The 9,081-nt window shown below is 41.6% G+C and overlaps 1 long non-coding RNA gene across 1 annotated transcript; it reads right to left on the bottom strand.

Annotated features, from left to right (window-relative positions):
* Positions 1-2,218: 2,218 nt before the first annotated feature.
* On the bottom strand, positions 2,219-8,885 carry LOC309804219. Its single transcript, XR_014294098.1, has 3 exons — positions 8,568-8,885; positions 6,149-6,266; positions 2,219-3,134 (listed from the first exon to the last, which is right to left on the bottom strand). It is a non-coding gene; the product is annotated as an uncharacterized lncRNA (long non-coding RNA).
* Between the last annotated feature and the right edge of the window lie 196 nt (positions 8,886-9,081).

Genomic DNA, 9,081 nt, shown 5'->3' with positions numbered 1-9,081 from the left:
CTAAGCCTGGCCACAATGCTTGCCCTTAAACAGGTCAACGTAATTAATGATTTTAAGGGAGGGAATGCAGAAACTAGGGAGGAGCAGTCAAGAAACAATAGTGCAGCCTTGGGGCAGGGTCCTGGTTCCTCAAGGTATATACATAACATATCTTTGAGTTCTGCAGGAACTAAGGCCCCCTACCCAGGTGGAGGATAGAATGATGACTTCAATCAACCTGTGCCCCAATTCTAGGCTGAATTCTCCTCTGCTCAAGCCCCTCATGAATATACATGTACCCTTAGCTTAAAACTTCCCCAATTTTGCTGTTTGGGAGACACTGCTTTGGGAGTGATCCCCAGTGTTCTCCTTACTTCCTGCAAGTAATAAATCCTTCCCTCTCCTGATCTTTAGCTTTGTTGTGTCTACTGACTCAACACCCACCAAGAGGACAGCCCAGTTTTCAGGTAACAAGATCAAGAAGGAATATTATCTTTTAGGAGTTGTTGGTGCTAGGAGAAGGTTGCTCTTTATGGTTGAGCCAGTATTTCTGCCAAAAGGGAGGTTTGGTTGATGCATAATGCACCTACACAATGCTCAGCAGAGGGGAAAGAGGAGGCCAAAGGGCAGAGCAAAAATGTTATGTTTAAATGTCCAGTAATTCTGCCAAAAGGGAGGTTTGGTTGATGCATAATGCAGCTACACAATGCACAGTAGAGGCGAAAGGGGAGGCCAAAGGGCAGAGAAAAAATTTTATGTTTAAATGTTCCTTAACTTGCCTTAGAATATGAGTTTTTTGGGGTTTTTTGTTTGTTTGTTTGTTTGTTTGTTTTGTTTTTTGCAGTACGCCGGCCTCTCACTGTTGTGGCCTTTCCCGTTGCGGAGCACAGGCTCTGGACACGCAGGCTCAGCAGCCATGGCTCACGGGCCCAGCCACTCCGCGGCATGTGGGATCCTCCCGGACCGGGAAACGAACCCGTGTCCCCTGCATTGGCAGGCGGACCCCCAACCACTGCGCCACCAGGGAAGCCCAGCATATGAGTTTTTATTTCACCAATCATTATCTGTCATCATACCTGTTAGTGATTATCACACTGTTTTATAATGGTTGTTTACTTGTTTAAATTTCCTCATTAGTCACAAGTTTCATGAGACTAAGAACCCCAGGTCTCACTCATTTTTGTGGCCCCGGTACCTACAGTTATATTGAGACTATCACTGATGCTAAAATCTATATATTTACTATCTGTCTATCATCTATTTATCTACCTACTTATCAATCAAGGATTGGTAACATATTGTCAATATATCCTTTTTAAATGGAGTGAAGAGTGTGCAATTTTATAAAATAAAAATGTAACTGTGTATTACTTTGTGGCCAAAAAGAAGATAAGTTTATTGGACTGTTTTCCCCACCTTCCATTGGAAAACCACTTATCTTCATTCTGCATCACTTGGGTGGGTCTCCCTTAGCCCCAGAGGAGATTCAGCCCCACAAGTTCATGACCCAGGCTTGGCCAGTTTGTCTTCCCCATTTTTCTGGGTGTGTCTGTGAGGGTATTTCTGGATAAGAGTAACATCTGAATGAATGAGAAGACTAAAGCAGATTGCACCTCCCTAATGAAGTGGGCCTCATCTAATCCATTGAAGATCTGAATAGAATAAAAAAGCTAAGTAAGAGGAAACTCCTCCTGCCTGATTATTTGAGGTGGGACATTGTCTAGTGGAAACTCAATTTCCCACTGTTTAACAGGATTACGCATCCGGGCTAGCACAGTAATGTAGGAAGTTGGGTGGGGCTGGGGAAGTAAAGCTAGATCCCAAATAAGGGGGACCAGGTCACTCTGCTTCCAGCTTCACTCCACTACAATCCACTCTCTCTGGTACAGCCAGCGAAACATGCCTAAGACAAATCTGATAGATCTAATCCTTCTTATGTCTCTTCATTGGTCCTGAAAAAAAGTGTAAACTCTCTATACATTGGCCATCATCTCTAAATTCTGCTTCTCTGTCCAGGACCTTTTTTTTAACCACTACCCCATTTCTACGTGGCCCGTTATAGACACACAATTTTAAACATCTTTTGGTTTTGTTTTGTTGTTTGTCATGTGCTGAGATCGCTTTTCACTTGCAAGATTGTCACTCAGTGAAGAAAAATTAGAATTATGATCCTAGTTACACTATATATAAAAAAGAAAACAGGTAAAAGAAGCTATTTATTCTTGAAAACCTTTCTGGAACAACTAACCAATAAATATATGGTAAACACATGCTATGCATTAAACCCTTAGTAAAAGTGCATTGGCTAATACAGTGACACATAAAACAATGTTTCTGTCTTCAGTTAGCTGTATAAAGAATATGGAGACAATATTCCTAAATATTAAAATAAAAATTAAAAATGATAAAAGATGCAAACACTAAGATCAACATAACAACAGGAATGCCTTCATATGCTTTCATGTGATAGTTCATGATTGCCAGGAAATCACCCAGTGTTGAGGTAATGCAGTTTGGAAGAGTGGAAGAAACATACATTTTGGAGACAAATAGACCTGTGTCCACTCCTAGCCCTGATTTTACTAACTCTATAACTGTGACCAAACCACTTAACCTCCCTAAATCTGTTTCCAAAATGATGAGGTACCGTGCAGAATAATTATGGGGATTAAATAAGTTGCTCAAAAGTAGTAGAGATTTCCACCTGGAACACAGATGTTTAAATGTGAAGCACCTAGGCTGGAGCCCCTGGGATGTAAATGACCATCCTACAGCCAGAGGGCCCCTGAATGGTGAGGAACTGGAGAAGTGGTGCTCCTTGAGCTCTGTGTTGAGATAAAAGAAGCGATCACAGAGCAGGAAAGGACCCAGAAAACACAGGTGAAGGACGGAGAATATTAGAACACTGTAAAATTGATCACGTGTCTCCCTATTTGCCACTTCTGTCCTCTGTCATTCCCCCACCTACTCTCCACAAAGGCAAATGCAAATGCTTAAAATAAGAAACACTATGGACTTCATTTCAGCGACATACTCGAGAGAGTAGGTGAGAAGAATCCCATCTCACAATCTGTCTCGGAGGAAGAAAAGTCTCTGGAAAGAAAGTAGCTTCTGGCATCTTCAGAGAAAAGGGAAGTAAGCTGAGTCCTATGAGCCTGCACAGAAAAAGGGAGAGGTGAGAAATGCTGAAAATGTGGCCCTTAATTGCCATGAGGCACATTCAGGTTCCCAACATCTGATTAACTTCCAAAAGAAATATATACCCAACATATGCTCTAGATACAAATGGTAACTATGAGGTTTGCTAAGGCCTTATGCTGGGCATAGACAAATGGCAAGACTTAGATGGATCTGAAGGGCTAAGATCATGAGCAAGTGAGCAAAGGCCAGGATACAGAAAAGCACTGTCACCTCTCCTGGGGTACATCTATTTCACTGGAATTTATGAGGGCAGAGAAGAAACATAAACTGGAAAGTTACTAGGGCCTAAGTCGTGAAAGCTCTTTATTGCTAGGTTAAGCAACCTTTGCTCTAGGCAATGAAAAATCATTGTAAGGTTCTCAGCAAAGAAGAGATATGACAAAACTGAAGATTAATTCACGGGGATTTTTTAGGATAGTTCCTAATGAACCTAGAGTAAACCTGAGAGGGTAATTAGCCAGAACATTCATTTCCCCAAACATAATTAACTTTTATAGCCCTTTAGAGTTTGCAAAGGACTTTTTATACATCTAGTTTCATTTTATTCTCCCAACAAGTTCCAGAATCATGTGTTATTCTTATCTACATTTTATAGCTGAAGAACATGAAGATATCAGACAGGGTCTGTAGGATCTGCCTGAGAGAGTGGCTGCTTCAGTTTTTCCATGCTGGGGCATTCTGTCAAGTATTGTCAAAAGGAATAATATTTGCTTTTTATAGTCTTTTTCTGCCCATGTGCAGGGTATTAAAGCACAAAGGCAGCTAAGATACACATGGACTATAGAGCACTGCTCTATGGTAGTACTAGGACTAGCTGTAGTTTTAGAACTAGGTCTAGGTATCCAGAGCTAGATCAGCTGTCTCAAATTCCACTCCTCTTTGCACGACTTTTGAACTGTATTTAAGGATAAAAGCCTGGAGGGAGTGACTTTTTTGACTTTTGTGGTTTATCCAGCGATTTCACCAGCTATGTGGTCTTAAGAGACTCTTGAGAATTAAAAAAACAATTTTTTAATTAGTATGTGTTATTGACAAAAAGTCAAGGATATAGGCCTTTATTACAAAGACAATATGTTCTTTTGGGGGATTGCAGTAGAGAAACAATTCAATTAAATTATTGCAAGCCCGAAGGCGAAGAAGGTAATTAAAATATTAAAATGACCTGTGTCTGAAGTCTCAGTCTCAGGGAAGCAGGTGTTCTTAGGAGATCAAGAGGAAGGAGAGTTGCTTGAAAAATACACTTCAGTTTTAGTGTTAGAAATCAGCAGTGTTACATTGAAAGTAAAACAAGAGAAGACAAGCTGATTAAGCTGCAGAAAGAGAGAGATTCCCTTAAGAAAAAATTACTATGGTAGAGGCAAGAAGGGAAAAAGTGTGTCTTTAAGGAAAGGCTAGATAGATAGAAAATGGAGTAATCTCAAAAGGTAGGAGAGAACTAAGGTATTCTTCAAAAAAGCAGTAGAAAATGGGGAATGTGTTAGATGTTATTAGGTCAAAACAATGAGATCCACTGAAATAAAATCTAACAGGATGGGAAGCAAAGCCACTAAACAAACTGGAAAACTCAGAAGAATCCAGGATTCAAACACCACAGAGTGCCCTCTTCAAGGTGTAGATAGGCCTTCTATTTTGGAAGCACCTACTAAAGGTTGACACTGTCATTCAAAATGCCCATAGAACATTTGGACAGTTTTGAAAAGTAAACCAGAAACATTGGTGTAAAATACTCAAAGAGTTAGACAGTGAGTTTCAATTTGACCAAGTAATTATGCTTGTGCCCTGAGTAAACATATGGTTTTATATATATATATATATATATATATGCATACATATATGTATATATATAATAAATCTGCATCAGCATTATCTTCTGTGCTGTGGTCTATAATGATGCTATATGCTATGAATCTGCATGATGATTGGTATCATCTTCAACTGCATTCACAATTTTAACCATATTTTTCAGATACAAAATGATTTGCAGGATTAACTGCAAAGAAATCAGAAGGGAAAAAATTCATATCAGTAAGGACCATATGTCTGATAGCTCTAAGGATTTCAGACTAAAACATAAGCCAAGATTTATTTGTAAAGCATTATGTCACTCCAAATGTGACTGGTAAGTAATTTTATCATAATAATGAACACCTTATAAGTGGTGTCACATTTTCCAAAGTGCATTGCATGGAACAACTAGTTTTGTCAGATGTTGTTAGAAGTTAAGCACCCTTGCATCCCCTCCCCCAACAGAAACCTCCACAAAAACACCCTCTTAGTTCTTTTTAAGTGAAATAGCACCCAGATGCCTTTACAGTAACTGTAAGTACTGCTAGATGAATCACAGACACGTTTTGCCTTAGAGATAACCACTTGCAGCACCTGTCATGCTCAGCATCTCCTTCTAAAGGTGCCCACAGTCCATGAGGAAAACAGCTGAGCCCTGCAGCACGATGGCTAAACCACATGAACAGCCCCTCAGCCATTACAGGTAAGACCAGGGGAGGCACCCGACCTAAGGAACAACCAATCCATCCATAAGTTGGCCTGTGACTTATGATGATGTGGCTTGGTAATTAGACAACTACTCTGATTCTCCCTGGTAACTTGAACCAGGACATGTGGAATAAATTGGCCAGCTGGTAATAGGAGGAGAAGCCGAAGACAAGACTGACTGAATCTTGTTCTAGCAGAGTACTAGAGTTTAAAGGCACAACTTCCTTATACTACAGAGCACCTCGGATTCTGATCAAGCATCAAGCTGCAGTCTTCGCAGCCTCGCATGAGGCCCAATTGTCAATTTTCCTGCAATCCACCTGGCCTGGCTACACAGATGAGATTCTCCTTTCCCTTTATACTTCATGTTGTTTAAGAATAAATTTCCTATTTGTCAAAATCACCAAATGAGTTTCCTTCTTGCAACCAAAAGACCACACCTCCCCATTCTCACTGTAATCAGATTCATTCTTACCTGGTTATGTTCCAGCTGAATGTTTTCCTAAGATGTACTAACAGCAAAGGAGAACTTTCCATGCAATCTTCCATTGTTACATACCCTCTGTACCTCCTTTCTTTTTTAATGTTCTTACCTGAGTGAACAAGAGATTATAGATCATCTTGAATCTTCTCTAATTCATATTTCTAAAAAGTTGATTATGTGCAATCTTCTATTATTTTTAACATTTTTTGTAGCGTAGCTCTTAATTTTCTTCCACTTCTCAAAGCAGAGATATTGAGAATCACTGTCCTAGAAAGTATGTAGAGTAGTAGGCATAAGTTATAACACTGGATGTCAGTCAATATTTTTTTTGTTGGTAAATACAAAATAAAGTTGCAAAAGAGCATGTTGTGCTTTGCATCTGAGATCTGTTGGAAGCTCCCATCATCTTTGCTTAGCCCGTAATGTGCATGATGGAAGTACCCCTTCCTAACACCAGAGGGCACTGTGCCATCAGGATACTGCCAGCAACGGTTTTTTTTTTTTTTTTTTTTTTTTTTTTTTGCGGTACGCGGGCCTCTCACTGCTGTGGCCTCTCCCCTTGCGGAGCACAGGCTCCGGACGCGCAGGCTCAGAGGCCATGGCTCACGAGCCCAGCCGCTCCGCGGCATGTAGGATCTTCCCGGACCGGGGCACGAACCCGTGTCCCCTGCATCGGCAGGCGGACTCTCAACCACTGCGCCACCAGGGAAGCCCCAGCAACGGATTTTTTGCAGCTGCTTCTATCAATACATTCCTGCACCACATTCAACCTTTCAGAAAAGCCTTCTGCTTTCCCTTTTTGCCATTCTTAGGCCAGGTCTGGTTCTGAGGTTACATGAGAACAAGGGGTTAAGAGAGGCTGCTAAAGACCAAGTTTCACAGGGATAAGAACAATCTGTAATTTTTTAGCCATTATTATTCTGCCTCTAGCAAATTCAGTATCTTGATCTTTCTGGTCCTCATTATTCTCATTTAAAATTAAGATACAGTTCTGGCTTCCCTGGTGGCATAGTGGTTAAGAATCCGCCGGCCAATGCAGGGGACATGGGTTCAAGCCCTGGTCCTGGAACATCCCACATGCTGCGGAGCAACTAAGCCCGTGCACCACAACTACTGAGCCTATGCTCTAGATCCCACGTGCCACAACTACTGAAGCCTGCGCACCCAGAGCTAGTGCTCCACAACAAAAGAAGCCACCGCAATGAGAAGCCCATGCACTGCAACAAAGAGTAGCCCCTGCTCACTGTAACTAGAGAAAGCCCATGCACAGCAGCAAAGACCCAACACAGCCAAGAATAAATAAGTTGTTTTAAAAAAATTAAAAATAATTAAGATACAATTCTCGGGAAAACATGTCTAATGAGCATAATTAAACAGTTTTGCATTAGAAGGTAAGACTAGATCCTGTTGATTCTCATTGCAATTTAAATATGGCAAGTCAGATTGGTTTACTTAAGCCTATAAAATTGCATCTAACTACTGGAACTTCTTAAAGAGTATACTCACCAAGTACTACCAATAATCTACTCTTATTATAAAGCTTCTTCTAAATCTCATTAGTACAGGGGTTTGGGCTTCTTCCTTTCATAATCCAGATTAAGAGGTAGTTTTTCAAGCAAGGATTGTCTCAACACATTAATTCCCTCAACATGTACTGAACATCAACTGTGTGCCAGGCTTATACCTGCTAGATGCTGGCAAAGATACACAAGTTGTGCTTTCGTGAAGTTTTCAATCTGAGGCAATAAAACAATTTTTTAATTGTAAAACTGAACTGATAGGTGCTATAAAGAGAGCTCCAGGAAGCTATCAGAATATATAACAGGGAGACTTGCCCCATCTGGTAAGGGTGGTCAAGAATGGTTTCCCTAAGGAAACGATGCTTGAGATCTAACAACTAAGTATGTGCTAAATATGCAAAAAAGGACGTGGGGCAGGCAGAGACAATGGGGAGAATAATCTCAGAAGGTACAAAAAAATCTGTGGGAGAAGACCTGAGAAATAAGGTCACTACGGTTCAGTTCAGTGTACGGTGGGGAAGTGGGAAAGCAGGGCAGAGGCCCTCAAAGCCATGACTATCTTTATACTCAAGACCACTTAAAGAATTTTAAGCTGGAGGTTGCCATGACCATATGTGTATTTAAAAATACTATTCAGGTGCCATGTGAAAAATGAACGCAAAGTCAGGTTAGGAGGCTACTGATTATTGAGCTTCATGGAAGGATGACCCTGAAGGTGGCAAGCTGTCGAGGGCTGATGTTGAGAAAGTAAAATCCACAAAACTTGGTGATGGAGTATATAAATTATAAACGAGCTCATTGATTCTGATTCTGATTTCAAATCAGCAACTGTTTTAAATTGGCTGGTAAAACAAATGAAAATAGAGCCATTGGATTAAAAACACCGAGACCTCTGAGTGAGAGAATCCCTGGGGTCGGCGTGGTTATTTTCTTAAGCAAAAGTTTCGCTGCATTCTCATGGGCTCTGTGGAAATGCTCCCCGATAGACTGGCGGTGGCGTGTACTAAGCAATGTTCGAGGAAGGGCGCTCGCCCCTGGATCACCAAGGCTTGGGTCTTGGGAACCCTGGACTGCAATAAGGAGGGCTCGGTCGATTCACGGCCACAGATTTCGGGGCCCTGAGTAGTCCCCAGAACTCAGCAGTCACACCAGGTCGTGGCGCCAAAGCAGCACGGAACTTCGGCCTCTATTCCGGTGTTCAACCCACTGCCAGGGATGGTATTCAGGTTGCCGGAGACTTGCCGGAAGCTCAAGACTTAGCCCCTCTTCTTCGCTACGGTGGCCGAAAAGGCCCTGGAATTGTAAGCCAAGTCAGACCGAAGAAGGCGCACGCGCATTGCGGACTTCTGGGCTCTGGGGAAGGCCCAATACCTGACGGGCAGAGAGTGCAGGTTTAGCGTCCGT

This window comes from Mesoplodon mirus, assembly GCF_964341445.2.
Source record: "Mesoplodon mirus genome assembly, chromosome: 5".
Classification (NCBI taxonomy): domain Eukaryota; kingdom Metazoa; phylum Chordata; class Mammalia; order Artiodactyla; family Ziphiidae; genus Mesoplodon; species Mesoplodon mirus.
Note: the sequence above shows the minus strand (reverse complement) of the source record. Positions and strands in the feature narration are given on the sequence as shown.